Here is an 18,410-nt window from a genome sequence, read left to right as displayed (position 1 = left end):
GCTTATTGCTTGATGCTAGTTAACTGGCAGTAGGGATTGGGGGTTGAGCAGGTGGAGATGTTCTCTGTTTTAATGAAGCCTCAGTCTTAAGCAGTCATCACGTTCCTGGGTCTTGGGAATGTGGTCTTAGTGCTCCTGCCTCTGCCAACATAGTTCTGAGCCCAACACATATTTCTGCCTCTGCCCTTGGGAACAGATTTTTATTCTCTCAGCCACAGTGAGTTTTCACCAGTGCCCTAATAGTGACAGCTTTTGTCTGCCACAGATTAAGGCTTTTTTTCCCTAGGCAGGTAGGAGTGAAGAGTTCCAGCAAAGTATTTTCTACCTCCAGCAAAGACTTGTTTCTGTCCCTGAGTTTTGCACAATGAGGACTTTTCCAGTACTCTCAAAATCTTTTATGTGAGCACTCAGTGGGATTCATGAGGAAAAAGTCTGCACCAGGGTAGAGATTCTCCTTTTTTCAGTAGCGGAGACTTCACCCTTTTTGCCAGTCACCCTAGCTGAACTCTTCTTTTCTTTGTACACCTATGCCTTGTCTATGTAAGCCACTGTCACACCTGTTTTCTTGGTTGGTTGCCCTACAACCTCAGCACTTGGATGGATTCAAGAAAGTTGTGAACTTGCTCTTTATTTGTGCATTGTAAGTTTGGCAGCATCTGTTTATCCAGCTTTCTTCATCCCTAAAAAGAGACCAAAAGTCCCACAACAGTTTAAAAAATCCCCTTGTTCTCTTTTTATAAAATTCCTACACACTACATCCCTCTCATCAGCTGGCAGTTGGTCACTTTCTGAGAAAGTAGACACTATCAGATGGGAATGCTTTCTACTTCCTGCAGCCCAACATCTATACCCATCCTCTTCTCCATTCTTCTGTCTGTCACTGTGGATGAGGTATTTGTTCCACCTATCCAAGGCTCATCTCTGTTCCAAAGGCCATACTGAGTTAATTTCTCAGGGATCTCCCTTTATCAGTATTCCCTTTCTCTTGTATATCTTATCCCTCTCTTGGCATTTTTCCAACAACATTTAAACAGATTCAAGTCTCTCCTCTCAAACAAAATGCCCTCTATGACACATCTATGCCCTTTCTTGGTCCACTCTTCTTCATAGACAGATGTTTTAGTGGAGTTGCTATCTCTACTTCCTTACAGCTCAGTGACTCCTCAACCTCTTGCAATCTGACTTTAGTCCGCACACTTAAATTAATCCACAAAGTCATTATTGGCCTCTTTGGACACTTCAATCTTAATTTTACTTAGCATTACATGTTTAATCATATCCTTCTTAAAATGATTGAGCTTTGTTTTGACTGTCTACTTATGGCATCTCTTGGAAACCCATGGAATTCTATCCTAGTCCTATTTCACACTATATACTTCTAGAGCAGTGCTTTCCAATATAAGTATGTGAGCCATGCATATAATTTAAAACTTCCTAGCAGCCACATTAAAAAATAAGTGAAGTTAATTTTAGTAATATATTTTTGATCCAATATATGCAAAAAATTACCATTTCAACATGTAATCAATTAAAAAATTAATGAAATATTTGACTTTTTTTGTACTAACTTTTCAAAATCTGGTGTGTATTTTGTATTTACAGCTCATCTCAGTTTCGATTCCAAATTTTCAAAGGCTAAAGTGAAATGTAGTATTACCAAAACAATGAAGTTGTATTTATGGGAAAACATTTTACTCTGCTTTAACTTTTAAATTTAAATTCATTAAAACCAAAATTCAGTTCCTCAGTCACACTAATCCTATTTCATGTGCTCAATGTTCTAGAGGCTGCCATATTGGAAAGTACAGTTCTAGAGTGATCTAATCTATTCCAACACATTTTGATGATTCCAGATCTCTTTTCTGAACTCCTGAAGAGCCTCATGTCCTCTAAGAACTTCAAAATCAATATATACAAAACAGAACTCATCTCTTTCTTCTGCCTCTTCCCATGTCCCTTATCTTAGGAAATGACATTAAGAAATTCCCTGGTGGTCCAGTGGTTAGGACTCCGTGATTTCACCACGGAGGGCCTGGGTTCAATCCCTGGTCAGGGAACTCAGATCCCACAAGCCGGGTGGTGCAGCCAAAAAAAAAAAAAAACAAAAACCAAAAAACGGAAGTGGCATTAATTTCTATCAAGCTAGGTGCCCACAGCTTAAATAATCACTATTGATTTCTCCTTCCTTCCCATCTTATCCATTCAATGATTATGCTAAGTACAATCACATCTTCCTCCAAATAGTTCTTAAATTCGTTCACTAGTCTACTTCTGCATCTACTAGGCAGTTTAGGCCAGTGTTTCTCAAACTCTACTGTACCAACTAATCATTTGGGGAGCTTGTAAATGTAGATTCTGATTCAGTAGGTCTGGGGTGGGTCTGCACTTCCAGCAAGGTTCCAGGTGATACTGCCATTGCTCCTGCTGCTCCATTAACCATATTTTGAATAGGAAAGGGTTTAGGCTGTCCTTGAAAGAGTTTCTTCAAGAATCTCTTTGCTACTTTTAATCCTTCCTTCCTCTAACCTATTTGCTGCACTGCTGCTACAGTGATCTTTATAATGTGTAAATCTCATCATCTCAATCCCTAGCTTCATAGCCTTCAACAATTTCTCATTGATTTCAGAAAGAAGTAGGGAATTATTACTGATCCTCCTTAACCTCTTCAGCTTTATCCCTTAATACTCATCCCCCCTCGCCCCCCCACTTCAACTTGCACATGTTCCACCATGTGTATATAGCTAGAAGGCCTTTGTACATGTTTTTCTGCTCTGCTTGGTATGTTCTTCTTCCATTCCCTTTGCTCTGGTAATCCTTCCTTAAGTCTTACCTTAGATTTCACTTCCCCTGAGAAGCTTTCTCTGACTCCCCAAAACTAGATAGTCTTTTTTTCCCCCTTCCTATAGGATTTTGTGACACCTAATCACACTGCATTATTACTACCTATTTACTTGTCATTTTTATCTTCTTCAGGTCAGGAACTATCCTATCTTTTTAAAGGTTGACCAATAGTCGATGCTCAATAGATTTTTTTGAAAGGCTGAACAAGATATGAGGGCAGTATGCTCTGTGGAGAGGTAAGTGCTCCCCTCATTAAAATGGCCTTATATACCTAGTGGCTTCCAACTTGAGGGTTTCAGAAGGGTCTGCAAAGGAAGAAATTGAGGAGTGAGAGGTATTTTGGATTTTCTTTTTCAGTAGGGAATGATATTTCTCAAGACTTTAATTTATCCCCTGTTTCTTGAATATGCTATGTGAATATCATATGTAATATGAACATTAATTTCTTGAATATGGCATAATATATTATTTAAAATGCATTTCATAAAGTACTAGTCTGCTAGATACTGTGAAAAAAAAGTTTCTGTGGTCAAATAGTTTAAGAAACAGCATAACCTCCCCCCCTTCTTAAAATTCATAGCACTACATACTTGCATAATAAAGGCTCTGCAAAATCCTCAGTAAAGAAACCTGTTTAAGTTTGTTTAACTTAGTGTTTTTCTAGCTTATTGGACTATAGTATTCCATTTCAATTTCTCTTTGGCAAGTGCAGTGATGTAAGGGAAATTTAATTGTTACTGTCAGACACTTAATAAGTCTAAATATGGTGAAATCATTTAAACATGTTCTGGCTTAAACATTTACTGAAACAGTTTCATGGCCTGCTGTTCCCTTTTTTTTTTCCATTTAGAACCTGTTGTGGACCAAATATGTACCAGAGCCACCACCAAATTCAACTTTTCTATATTTAATTGATCAAAAACTAATACTTTCTAACAGTTATCTTAGATCTCAACAGCACTAGCAAATAGCTTTTTCCCCAAAAAAAACAAAGGTTTTTTTTTTTTTCTTTTTGCAAAGGTGTGTAGAGAACAATAAAGCTGCATTATATAATTTTATTATATAAAGGTCAAGGTAATGGCCTCTAGAGCCAGATAGCTGGGGTTCAAAACCTGGCTTTACCATTAACTTACTGGTATGACCTTATCAAGTTACTTAGCCTCTCTATTTTAGTTTCCTTAATCTGTAAAACAAAGTGAGAGTAGTATCTGCCTTAGAGGCTCATTATAAGGTACAAATGAGTTGATTTACACAAAACTCATAGACTAGTACCTGGTTTATCCTATGTTTTCACTAAGTATTACAAATCAGATTATTAAAATCTATCAGGTGGGATATCAGCCAGGGTCACACATTGATGAAGTGACCTATCATTACATACCAGCTTCAAAGAACAATCAAATTGTTATATACCTTTGGGACTTCTTATGAATGATGAAATGACCAATAACTATTTGAATAAAAGAGAAAATCTTGATGACTTTGGGTGTGGCAATGACTTTTTATGTATACCAAAGGCATGATCCATGAAAGAAAGACTTGATAAATTGTCAGCAGCCATGGAGCAGGGTTCTATTTCCCTGTTCCAAATAGGTGTTTTGTGTACACACTAGACCTTTATAGAATGTTAAGCTGTTCTTTACTAACTAGTCAAATGAGTCTTCCAAAGTCATGTGGAGTCCATAGGCAGGGAGCAGGCATCCAGCTTTCAGTCTAGTTAACTCTCCCCTGCCCTGCATGAGACCAGAGCTTGAGTCATCAGGTGACAAAATAACTCAGGAGAGATTCACCATGTTTCTTCATCTTTTGGGCAAGCCACTCTTCAGCCCACAGAATAAAGATGTTTTAGCCCCTAGTTTCTTTTGTGTCTCATAAATTCTCTTGCATGATATACTCAATGAATGTATACATGTGTTCCTTTTGCTTTTCCCTCCATTTATCTTTGCAGGGAGAGAGGTTCTGTTAAGTGGTGGATTACGGGGGTGTCCATTGAGTGCTTCCCAGCTGCAACTCGTTTTCCCCTCAAATAACTTGCGTTAGTGTGCTATTATGAGGATAAATTTTGGTTCCAGGACACTCTGATCTAATCTGCATTAGAAGTGTCTAACCTTCCTATTGACATTTGCCCCTTTCATTTTCTGGTTTTCATTTCAAAGGACCCTCACATTGCCTGCACATGGCTCTGTTTAGGCCCCCTGACTAATTAAAGCTAGGATTTAAGTGTTTCTCTTTAATCCTCAAGTTTATTCCCTGATAAAGGGTTGAGAGGATGGGTGGTACCATTTTACACCACCACTCTAGTGATATTTAGTTGTTTTACAAACTTGTAAGCAGACAAGACCACAGATATTAACTTGAGCTAACTTCAAGAGAAGGGAGTTATTGGAAGACTATTAAGAAGCTCACAGAGTAATGGGAGCTAGGAGAATCACACTTGGAAATGGGCAGGTATCATACTGTGGAGGGCTGGGCATTAGGAACCCTGGCCATCTTTGTAAAGTAAGATAGTGAGGAGAGCATGCCATCCCTGTAGTGCATATCTTCCAGACTTTTTTTTATTGTCTCTATGTCATTGGCTCAACAGTCTGAGTCTAAGAAAGAGCATCTGATAACTGAGCTTGGGTCACATGCCTGGGCCCTGGTCCTGCTGAGTGAAGGAGGGCAAGGATCTGTTTCTGTCAGCTCCGGTAACGGTAACAGAATGTGCTCACAAGGAATTACTGCCCCATCAAGATTGCCCGCAGTCTGGATGTATGAATTCCAAAAGGAAATCTGGGTGTTCTTGAGGCAGCCAAAACAAAACAAATGCCAACCGAAACTGTGTTTCAATGAACCAGCTGTAATGTAGTAGAAAGGGATTGAGAACTAAGGATGGGAGGAAATAGGGAGGAGGTGAAAGAGCAGGAAACATTCACTGAAGAAAAATTGATTTTTGACAATAGGTATGTCTACATTACAGGTAATCGTGGCTTTTTGTCTAACATGATATTTAAAGCTCTCTGAAAGCTCAGAGTATGTAAAACACATCTTGGTGACTTAGAAGTATGGCCACCTTCTTTCACCACCAGATGGTGCTTTACATATAAATAGTGTAACATGGATCCTGGGAAGTTCCCAAGCACCTGCTGTTTACAAAGTGCTGTCGTGTAACAATCATTCAAGAAATATTGAGCTCCTATTGAAGATGAGAAATTTAAGTCCAGATGAGGGACACCAAACCTACCTCAACAGATTGGGATGGCAAGGTTTCCCAATAACAGCTGAGGCTTGGGCACAAGGACATGATAGAAGTTTGGAGGGAAATTCTAACTTAAGAGAGAACCACCGAAGAGGTAGGGAGGCTTGAGAAAGCATAAAGCTGTGAAATATGTACACATAAGTTTAGATTCAACTATGGCTATTTGTTTAGTTTGTTATCTGGCTCATCTCAATTCTGTGTCCTATGACCTGAACTTGGAAAAATTAGCTGTCTGTTTAAAATAAGTATTCTGATTCTATCCCCCCAGAATTTCCACTGCTTTCCTTAGCCAGTTATTGTTCTCCAGCTTCCCCATTTTCTCATCCTCTCTTTTTCTGTGCTAGAGCTGGAATGGAACAGAATCATTGCAAAACAGGTGTTACATTAAAATACACCAGACCCCAAATGTTTGTGGAACATCTACACAGTATATATAGAAGACTAAGAAAAAGCCCATGCTGTGTTACTGATGCATTCATTCTGTTTGTAACTTATCCCATGATTTAAGCAATTATTATTTATTGTGTTCTTATGATATACCAGATACTATGTTAACATTTTACCTGTTATCTCATTAAATCTAGTACAGTTTAGAATGATTATGATCCCCATTTTACTGATGATGAAACTAAGAGTCACAGAAATTAAGTAGCTTGCCCAAGTTTTCCAGAATAGAAAATTAAAGGCCCCAGGCTTAGTTTTCCACTAAATATTCCCATGGCTGACTTCTTTATATCATTCAGGTCTCTGTTCAAATGTAGCACATAATAAGAAGCTCAACAAATTTTTGTTTAAAGATTGACACTCATTCCCAAACTCTTTTTTTTCTTTTAATTTATTTTATTTATTTTTTTGCCGCTTTGGGTCTTCATTGCTGTGCGTGGGCTTTCTCTAGTTGCAGCAAGCGGAGACTACCCTTTGTTGTGGTACATGGGCTTCTTATTGTAGTGGCTCCACTTGTTGCAGAGCACGGTCTCTAGGCGTGTGGGCTTCAGTAGTTGCAGTACATGGGCTCAGTAGTTGCGGCACGCAGGCCCTAGAGAGCATTGGCTTCAGTAGTTGTGGTGCGTGGGCTCAGTAGTTGTGTCTCATGGGCTCAGTAGTTGTGGCTTGCGGGCTCTAGATCGCAGGCTCAGTAGTTGTGGCACATGGGCTTGGTTGCTCCGTGGCACGTGGGATCTTCCCGGACCAGGGATCGAACCTGTGTCCCCTGCATTGGCAGGCGGATTCTTTTTCTAAATTTTATTATTTTTTATTTTTTAACATCTTTACTGGAGTATAATTGCTTTACAATGGTGTGTTAGTTTCTGCTGTATCACAAAGTGAATCAGCTATATGTATACATATATCCCCACATCCCCTCCCTCTTGCATCTCCCTCTCACCCTCCCTATTCCACCCCTCTAGGTGGTTACAAAGCACCGAGCTGATCTCCCTGTGCTATGCGGCTGTTTCTCAAGCTATCTATTTTACATTTGGTAGTGTATATATATCCGTGCCACTCTCTCACTTCGTCCCAGCTCACCCTGACCCTCCCTGTGTCCTCAAGTCCATTCTCTACGTCTGCGTCTTTATTCCTGTCCTGCACCTAGGTTCTTCCGAACCTTTTTTTTTTTTTTTTTTTTTAGATTCCATATATATGTGTTAGTATATGGTATTTGTTTTTCTCTTTCTGACTTACTTCACTCTGTATGACAGACTCTAGGTCCACCCACCTCACTACAAATAACTCAATTTCATTTCTTTTTACGGCTAAGTAATATTCCATTTTATATATGTGCCACATCTTCTTTATCCATTCATCTGGCAGGCAGATTCTAAACCACTGCACCACTAGGTCAATCCCAAACTCTTAACCACTATGCTATATTGTGTCCCTAGATGGGATTAAGAAGATTTAACTTTTAAATTCCCTGATACCAAAGAACATGCTGTGCAAAGGCTGTGCATGCAATGTGCCAAATAATATGTGCATTGCTGGTCCATACTTTTTTTTAAAATTAGAGTTTAATTTGCCTATAGTAAAATAAATATTAAGCATGTATGTGTTTTTACAGGTGTATATACCTGTGTAATCACCACCCAGATCAAGATACAGAACATTTTCAGCCCCCAAGGAAACTCTTGGTGCTACCTTCCGGTTGATACCCCATCTCCCAGAGGTAGGTTTTCTGAATTCAATCACATAAATTAATTTGCTGGTCCTTCAGCTTCATATAAATGTAATCTATAGTTGGTATTCTTGCGTTCTTCTTTTTTTGCTCACCATAATATTTTGAAGATTTATCTATGTTGTTCATGTCAGTAGTTTCTTCTTTTTTTATTGTTATCATATTCCTTTGTATGAAGATACCACAATTTGTTTATCCATCCATTAACCTGTTAATGGATGTTTAGGTTGCTGCTAGTTTTTGGCTATTAGGAGTAAAGCTGCTATAAACATTCTTATACAAGTTTTTACAGACATTTGCACTCAATATGTTATTTGAGGGAGGATATACTTAGGAGTGAAACTGCTGCATCATAAGGTAGATGTATGTTTAGCTTCCTTTTTTAAGAAGTGCCTGTTCAAGTATTTTGCCAAATTTAAAAGCTTTCTTATTGATCTGTAGAGTTCTTTATATAAATATTATGGATATAATCCTTTATCAGATATATCAGATATATGTATTACAAATATATTTTCTCAGTTTGTGATTTGCCTATTCAACTTTCTGCTGATGTGTTCTGATGATAGAAGTTCTCAATTTTAATGAAGTCAAATTTATCAATTTTGTCTTTAAAAGTTTGTGCTTTTTCTGTCATGTTTAAGAAATCTTTACCTACCCCAAAATTGTCAAGTTGCTCTCCTGAATTTTCTTCTAGAGCTTTATTTTTTTAGCTTTCATGCTTAAATCTATGATCTACCTTGAATTAATTTTGGGGTTTGATGTGAGGTAGGGTTTATTGCTTTTCCTATATGAATATGAAATTGTTGAAGAGCCTTTTAATGAAGAAGACTATCATTTCCCTGCTGAATTGCAGTGATACTTTTGTCATAAACCAAGTGACTCTATAGGTATAGGTGTATTTCTGAACTCTGTTTTGTTACATTGGTCTATTTGTCTATCCTTGCTCTAAAATACTGCAGCTTTATAATTAGTTTTGAAACTCTGATAGTATAAGTTCTCCAATTTTATTCATCTTTAAGATTATCTTGGCTATTTTAGGTTCTTTGTATTTCCATATAAATTTAAGATTCAGCCTGTCAATATGCACCAACTATTCATGCTGGGCTTTTGGTTGCATTTACATTGAATCCACATGTCAAATTGGGGGAAACTGAAATCAATATTCAGCCTTTTGATTCATAAACATGATGTAGCTCTCCATTTATTTAGGTCATCTTTAATTTCTTTCTATAGTACAAACTTGCAATATTTTGTAGTTTTCAATATTAGCTTTATGGAACTTTTCTTAAACTTGTTTCTAGATATTTGATTTTTTTCATTCTACTATAAGTGGTATTTTTAAAAATTTCATTTTCTGATAGTTTCTTGCTAGTATATAGAAATATCTTTTTTATATGTTAACCTCATATCTAGAGAGCTTGTTGCTAAATTCACTATTGACTTTAACAGTTCATATATTTTCAGTTTTTCTATTTTTACAATCATGTAATACGTAAATGAAAATTGTACTTTGTGTTTCCAGTAGTGTACCTTTTATTTCTTTCTAGTCTTTTAGCACTGTCTAGGGCCTCTAGCACAATGGTGAATAAAAGCTGTGGTAGTGGACATCCTCATTTTGTTGGGGAGAAAGCTTTGACTATTGTACCACTGAGAATGATTTAGCTGTAGTGTTTTATTACTGGATAACCTTTTAAAAATAAAAGATTTTTCCTTTCATTTCTACTTTTTGAGTATTTTTTCCCCCTGAAATCGTGACTGCATGTTTAGTTTTATCAAATGTGCTTTCTTCATCTATTGAAATGATTGTGCTTTCCCCCTATTTTTAAAATTCTGTTATTGTTGTGAATTACACTGATGGAATTTTAAAATGTTAAACTGTCCTTTTATTCCTGGAATAAACCCCTTTTGGTTATGATGCATTATGTATTTTTTTATATCCCTGGAATCCTATTTATTAATATTTGTTAGGATTTTTACATCTACATTCAAAGGAGACACTGGCCTGTAATTTTTCTTTTTTGTAATGTCCTTTTTAGGTTTGATATTAATGTTTTACTGGTCTTAAAAAAGTGAGATCAAAAGTATTCCCTGTTTTTCTATTCTTTGGAAGAGTTTTTGTAAATTTGGTGTTATTTTGCCCTTAAATATTTGGAAGAATTCACCATTAAAGCCATATGGGTCTGCTATTTTTTTGTGGAAAAGTTTTTTAAAAATCTGGAAGTAATTTGTTTTGGGTCAATGGATCAGATTTTAGTCATGGGTAATTTCCTTTTTCAAGATAAATGTTATTATATCTTAAGTGATGAATTAAGAGTTTATATTAAAATAATAAGCTATAGATATGTCTTTATATTAAGAAAATTAAAAACTGGTAATCCTCAACTTAGTTTTTGCTTCATGTATTTTGAAGCTCTGTTATTAAGAGCATAAAAGTAATAGAATAATTAGGATATAAAAATTAGGATTTTTATGTCTTGTTCATAAATTGACCCCTTTATCATTATGAAATGACACTGTTTATCTCTGGTAACATCCTTTGCTCTGGAATCTAACTTGTCTGATGTTAATATAACCACTGCAGTTTTCTGTCGATTGGTGTTAGCGTGGTGTACTTTTTGCCAACCGTTTAGTTTGTTCCTATTTGTTTATATTCCAAATGTGTTTCTGGTAAGCAACCTATAGTGGGGTCTTGCTTTTTAACTAACCTGACAATCTCTGCCTTTTTATTAGGGGTGTTTAGATGACTTAGATTATGTTTAACATGATTATCAATATGGTATGGTTGGGTTTAAATCTACCATCCTGCTGTTTTCTATTTGTCTTACCTGGTTTTTGTTTCCTTTGTTCTCTTCTTCTGCCTTCTTTTGGATTAACTGATTTTTAAATTCCATTTTGGGGGGCTTACTTGTGATAATCCTTTGTTGTATTATTTTAGTGGTTAAGTACAGGGTTTATAGTATACATATTTAACCTATCACAGTCTATCTTCAAATGATAACATACCACTTCACGTATAGTATAAGAACCTTACAAGTGTATAATTCCATTTCCCCCTTCCAGCCTTTGTGCTATTGTTGACATACATTTTACTTTCATATATTTTATAAACCCTGCAATACATTGTTATAATTTTTGCTATAGACAGTCAATTTCCTTTCTAAAGGAAGTATCAGTCTGTTAAATTATGTAGAAAACTAAAAGTGAAATCACAAACTGTTGTTACAATAGTACTATGTTGTATAATTGCCCATGTATTTACCTTTACTGAGATCTTTATTTCTTCATATGGCCTTGAGTTACTTCAAATGTCCTTTCATTTCAATTTGCAAGATTCATTTTAGCAGGGCAGGTCTAAAGGTAATAAACTTCCTCAGCTTTTGTTTATCTGGGAATATCTTGATTTTGCCCTCTTTTTTTTTTTTTTTTTTTTTTTTCTGCACTGCACAGCTTGTGGGATCTCAGTTCTACAACCAGTGATTGAACCTGGGCCCTTGACAGTGAAAGCGCAAGGCCTAACCACTGGACTGCTGGAGAGTTCCCTCTCCCTCACTTTTGAAGGACCATTTTGCCAGTTAAAGGATTCTTGGTTGATTTTTGTTTGTTTTTTCTTTCTTTTAGCAGTTTGAATATATTGACCCACTGCTTTTTGGCCTCCAAAGTTTCTGATGGAAACTCTTTTAATTTTATTGAGAATCCCCTGTATGTGATGTGTCACCTCTCTCTTGTTGCTTTCAAGATTCTATCTTTGTCTTTGTTTTTCAAAAGTTTGATTACATTGTGTCTCAGAGCGGGTCTCTTCCAGTTCATCCAACTTGGAGTTTGTTGAGTTTCTTGTATGCTTATATTCATGTCTTTCATCAAATTTGGGAAGTTCTTAGCCATTATTTCTTTAAATATTCTCTCTGCCCCTTTCTCTCTCTCTTCTCCTCCTGGGACTTCCAAAATGCATATGATGTTCTGCTTGAAGATGTCCCACAAGTCTGTTAGGTTCTGTTTACTTTTCTTCAATCTTTTTTTCTTTCTGTTACTCAGACTCAATAATTTCCATTGTACTGTCTTCAACCTCACCGATTCTTTCTTCTGCCTGTTTAAATCTACCTTTGAATCACCATAGTGAATTTTTCATTTTAGTTATTTTACTTTTCAGCTCCAGAATATTTTTGGTTTCTTTTTAGCTTTTCTATCTCTTTATTGATATTTCCATTTTGTTCATACATTGTTTTCTAGACTTCCTCTATGTCTTTCTTTAGTTCTTTGGGCATCTTTAAGACAGTTAATTTAAAGTCTTTGTCTAGTTTATCTGCCATAACATCTTTTCAGGGACAGTTTCTGTTGATTTATTTTTCCCTTTCAATGGGCCATACTTTCCTGTGTCTTTGTATGCCTTGTGATTTTGTTGTTGTTGTTGTTGGAAATTGGATACTGAATCTAATACAGTGGTAACTCTGGAAATCAGATTCTCCTCTTTTATCAGAGTTTGCTGGGTTTTGTTTTTGTGAATTGTTTTTTTTTTTTTTTTTTTTTCTTGTAGGCTGTTTCTGTGCCAAGAATCAGCCTGAGGAGAAAACTTAAGATCTTCTAAGGTCTTTTCTGAGTGTTTGCTTTTCCCTGGGCATGTGTAGTGACTTGCTGATTTCCCCCATATTTGCAGTTGCCTTTGAATGTCCTAGTCTTTAATGCATGGCTCCCAAAAGGGGAAAAAGAGAAAAATGAAGAGGGGGAACAGAGTTCTTGCCCTTAAATCTCGTGGAAGTCACTTCACCTGGAGGGAGAGTGGCTTGTAACAGTGGGGTGGGGGAGGAGGTGTAACAATGATTGGTTGCCTCTTTGTCAGCACCTTTGTGATCAGAAGCAGCAATCAGTGGGTCAGAGAACAGAGCACTGATTTTTGGAGGACAGGTTCCTTTTTGCCCACCCTGACTGCTGCAGGAACACAGGTGCCTTCTATGGGATGGGAGTGGGGTGTAGATAGCAACTACTGTGCTAAGAGCTGAAATTGACGAAAATTAACTGCATTTTACCGTCCAAGCCTTCACCTGGTAGATGCAAGCATTTAATAGACTCCAGAGTTCCAAAATAGAGATAGATTCTGAGATAGATTCTGCATTGTCTAAGTGAGGAGACAGATTTCTGGTGCTTCCTACTCCACCATCTTCCCAGAATTCTCTCCAACTGACTGCCTTTTAAAGAGATTTAAATAATAAGAAAAAAGTCTTTATGTGTACCCATGTAGTTACCATTTCTTGTGCTCTTCATTCCTTTGTACAAATTCAGGTTTCCATCTGGTATTGAAGGACTTTCTTTAATATTTCTTGTGGTGCAGGTTTTCTAGTGAGGATTCTTTTAACTTTTGTATCTCTGAAAAAAGTTTTTATAGTTGCTTAATTTTTGAAAGTTATTTTTGATGGGTAAAATATTTTAGGTTGACAGATTTTGGTTTTAGCATTTTAAAGACATTACTTTAACTTGTATTGTCTTCTAACTTACATTGTTTCCAACAAGAAATTTACTGTCATACTTATCGTTATTTGTTGTAAGTAGTCTTTTCTCTTTGGCGGCTTTTAAGTTTTCTCTTTGTCATTGGTTTTAAGTAATTTGAATATGATATACCCCAGTGTAAATTTCTTTGTTTCTTGTGCTTGATGTTCACTGAGCTTCTTGGATCTGTGGGTATATCATCTTTGTTAAATTTGGAAAAAAACTGCTAATTATTTCTTAAAATATTTTTTTATGTCCCTACCTTTCTTCTCATTCATGGATTCCAGTTATATTTTTCTGCTTGAGGTTGTCCTACAGCTCACTGGTACCCTGTTCACTTTTTTTTTCCAGCTTTTTTCTCTCTGTACTTCATTATGGATTTTTTTTTTTTTTTTTGGCTATGTCTTCAAATTCACCAATCTTTCTTCTGCCACTAATCCCATCCAATATATTTTTCATCTCAGGCATTGTAATTTTTATCTCTAGAAGTTTACATTGAGTCTTGTTTTTTAAATCACCAATGTCACTACTTAACATGTTCTATCTTCTTGAACATATGAAATATTAAAAAAATAACTTTTAATGTCCTTGTCTACTAATTCTACTATTTTGTCACTTCTGGGTCAGTTTCAGTTATGTGATTTTTGGCCTCATTATGGATAATATCAATATTTTCCTGCTTCCTTTCATGCCTGATAATTTTTTACTGGATGTTAAACATTGTAAATTTTACCTTGTTTGATGCTTGAGACTTTTGTATTCCTACAAATACTGAGTTTTGTTCTGGGAGGCAGTTAAGTTACTTTGAAACAGATTAACTCTTTGGGGTCTTCCTTTTGAGCTTTTTTGGGCAGAACCAGAGCAGCATTTAGTCCAGGGTTAATTTTCCCCAGTATTGAGGCAAGACTCTTACTACTCTACCCAGTTCCCCATGAATGATGAAGTTTTCTACTCTGACTGTTGGGAACAGGTACTTTTCCTGGGCCTGTGTGATCTGTGGACACTGTTCTCTCTGTTCCTTTTGGTTGGTCCTTTTCCTGGACTTGGGGAGTTTTCTCACATGCATTTGCTAGTCAGTACTCAACTGAATAGTTCAGGGGATCCTCTAAAGATCTCTGTATCTCTCTCTTTTTGTGACTCTCTCCCCTTTCTGCACTGTGGCTTGAAAACTTCCTGCAGGAGGTTAGCTGGGGCTATAGTTGAATTTACCTGATCTATTTCCCATCTCTCAGGGATTCCTTTCTTGCCTGATGCCTTAGTTTGATTTTCTTGTCATATATTTTATTTCTACATGCTATAAACCTCAGATGATATAGCTATTAATTGCTTCCATTAACAGTCAGTAATCTTCTATTTTTTTCCATTAATTTATCCTCCCTAGGGCTGTTCATTCCTTCCTGAACTTTCATGGGATAATTTTCCTTTCATCAGAAGTACATCCTCATTTTTTTCTCTTAGATTTTATCTGAGAAACTTTTGAAATTTTGTTTTTGATTTTTTTTTTTTTTTTTTTTTTTTTTTGTGGTATGCGGGCCTCTCACTGTTGTGGCCTCTCCCATTGCGGAGCGCAGGCTCTGGACGCACAGGCTCAGCGGCCATGGCTCACGGGCCCAGCCGCTCTGCAGCATGTGGGATCTTTCCGGACCGGGGCACGAACCCGTGTCCCCTGCATCGGCAGGCAGATTCTCAACCACTGCGCCACCAGGGAAGCCCTGTTTTTGATTTTGAAGGATATTTCCTAGGTATAGTATTCTAGTTTGGCAGTTTTTTCTTTCAGCACTTTAAAGCTACCACTCCATTGTTTTGTGCTTTGATGTTTTTGTTGTGAAATCAGTGGTATTTCTTGCTATTGTCTTTTTTGACTGATGCTTTTAAGGTTGTCTTTTTAGCTTTAGTTTCATCAGGTGTGGTTTCCGTGTATTTATCCTTAACCTTGGAGCTGTGGTTAATGTCTTTCACCAGTTTGGTTATTTCTCAGCCATTGTTTCTTTTTTTTAAAATTTTCTTTTATTTATTTATTTGGCTGTGTTGGGTGTTCATTCCTGCATGCGGGCTTTCTCTAGTTGCAGCAATCAGGAGCTACTCTTCAGTGCAGTGCGTGGGCTTCTCATTGCGGTGGCTTCTCTTGTTGTGGAGCACAGGCTCTAGGCACACGGGCTTCAGTAGTTGTGGCACATGGGCTCAGTAGTTGTGGCTTGCGGGTTCCAGAGCGCAGGCTCAGTAGTTACGGCGCACGGGCTTAGTTGCTCTGCGGCATGTGGGATCTTCCTGGACCAGGGCTCGAACCTGTGTCCCCTGCATTGGCAGGCAGATTCTTAACAACTGTGCCACTAGGGAAGTCCCCATTGTTTCTTAAATAACTACATCTTTCTCATTCTCTCTTCCTAGAACTTATTTGTCTAACATTTCTCATACTATGTGAGGTTCTTTTTACCCATTTTCCTTTTTGAGGTTCAATTTGGATAATTTCTTCAAGTTCATTAATCCTGACATATGCTGTTTTGTTTTCTGTCTGCTTTAAGATCCCCCAATGAGTTCTTTATTTTGAGTTTACTTATGAATTATTTATATAAGCTTACCTATCCCAGAACTCTGGGCTATTTCTTATTAAAAAACCCTCATTGAGATATATTTTATGTACAACAAACTATACCTATTTAAAGAGTACATTTTGATGAGTTTTGACAGTTGTATACTACTGTGAAAGTATTACCATACTCAAGATACTGAATATCTTCATTACCCCCAAAAGATTTCTCATGCCCATTTGCAATTCATCTCTGCTTCTGATCCTGGCCCCAGCCAGTTACTGAATTGCTTGATCCCTCTAAATTAGTTTGCATTTTCTAGAATTTTATACAAATGGATTCACACAGTATGTATTCTTTGTATCTGGTTTCTATCAATCAATATAATGATTTTGAGGTTCATCAGTGTTGTTGCCTATACCAGTAGTTCATTCCTTTCTATTACTGAATAGTGTTACATTGTATGGATATACTACCTGTTGTTTATTTATTTACCATTTAATGGACATATGGGTCATTTCACAGTTTTGGCTATTGTGAATAAAGCTGCTGTGAATATTTATGTATAAGAGTTTGTGTGAACATATGTTTTTATTTTTTCCTGTTGAATGCTTAGAACCAGAGTGGATAAGTCATATGGTAGATGTATATTTAACTTTGTAAGAAAGGGACAGTTTTTCAAAGTACATTGAACCACATGACATTCTTACCTGCAGAATATAAGTTCTAATTACTCCATATCTTCATCAACACTTCTGTTATCAGCCTTTTTAATTGTAGCCATTCTAATGTTGCAGTGGTATCTCATTGTGGTTTTAATATGTGTTTCCCTAATAACCAGTTATTTTGAGAATCTTTTCATCTGCTTATTGGCCATTTGTATATCTACTTTTGTAAAATATATGTTCAAACATTTTGCCCATTTAAAAAATTGAGCTGTCTTCTTATTATTGAGTTTTAGGAATATTTTAAAAATATATATTCTTGGGCTTCCCTGGTGGCGCAGTGGTTGAGAGTCCGCCTGCCAATGCAGGGCACACGGGTTCGTGTCCCGGTCTGGGAAGATCCCACGTGCCACGGAGCGGCTGGGCCCGTGAGCCATGGCCGCTGAGCCTGCGCGTCCGGAGCCCGTGCTCCACAACGGGAGAAGCCACAACAGTGAGAGGCCCGCATAAAAAAAAAAAAAAAAAAAAAAAATATATATATATATATATATATATATATATATTCTGTATACCAGTTGTCAGATATTTGCACTGTGAATATTTTTTTCCTGTTATGTCTTTCCTTTTCATTTCATAATGTTGTCTTTTGAAGAGTAAAAGTTTTTAATTTTAATAAAGTCCCATTTATGAAATTTTAAACTTTTATTATTAATGCTTTTTATGTTCTAAGAAATATTTGCTAAACCCCAAGATTGCAAGATTTTCTCTTACATTTTATTCTAGAAGTCTTATAGTTTTTACTTTTAGATTTAGGTCTATGATCCATTTTCAGTTAATCTTTGTGTATTGTGTGGAGTGAGTTGGCTGACCAATTTATCACACAATGCCAAAATCAACTACATTTCAGTTCTTTTCAGAGTATGTTCATTTATCAGTAGTCTCCATTTAAAAAACAGCCAAGAAGTATTCTTTTGTCTATAGAAATTACATTTTGTTTTGGTATGCAGAATGGTACAATATAATGGTAAAATTGGGTGAGTAACTGCGAGTTTAGTATTTTTGGAAGCCAACATTTTTAAAATACTTTTTAAAATTTATTTTAATTTTTTTAATTTAATTTAATTTTTTTAAAAATTAAATTAAATTAAATTAAATTTTAATTTTTTAAATACTTTTCCCATTGTTTCTTTAAGCATACTGGAATTTCCTCTATTAGCATTTATCATCTTTATTCCTATTTTATGAATGAAAAACTGAAGCTCTGAAGTATTAACATTTTTTTCAGTCATACAATTATTTATGCTAACTTCAGGTATAAACTCAGGCCTTCAATTGCAAAATTTTTTATTTTAGCTTGTGTGAAATGGAAAAAAAGGTGCAAAATGTTTATAAGAATGACAGGTCAGATGAGTATAGCATAAATATTAACTTAATATTCATAAATAGATAATATTATATACATGGGTATCATTATCATATTTATTATTCAT

The 18,410-nt window shown here is 36.2% G+C and overlaps 1 protein-coding gene across 5 annotated transcripts in view; it reads left to right on the top strand.

Moving 5' to 3' along the window:
• The first annotated feature begins 3,061 nt into the window (after nucleotides 1-3,061).
• The window catches only part of CCDC81 (coiled-coil domain containing 81), a 113,536-nt gene continuing 98,187 nt past the window's right edge, over nucleotides 3,062-18,410 (top strand). For 4 of the 5 annotated variants that reach the window (XM_067038315.1, XM_067038314.1, XM_067038316.1 and 1 more), the window contains exon 1: nucleotides 8,142-8,240. The gene's annotated coding sequence lies outside the window, so the exon portion shown is untranslated. Of the gene's footprint in view, nucleotides 3,078-8,135; nucleotides 8,241-18,410 lie in introns of those variants that run through there. The other variant, XM_067038317.1, reaches the window with a different exon arrangement.

This window comes from Kogia breviceps, chromosome 7 (genome assembly GCF_026419965.1).
Source record: "Kogia breviceps isolate mKogBre1 chromosome 7, mKogBre1 haplotype 1, whole genome shotgun sequence".
Taxonomy (NCBI): domain Eukaryota; kingdom Metazoa; phylum Chordata; class Mammalia; order Artiodactyla; family Physeteridae; genus Kogia; species Kogia breviceps.
This window is presented reverse-complemented; position numbering and strand designations above follow the sequence as displayed.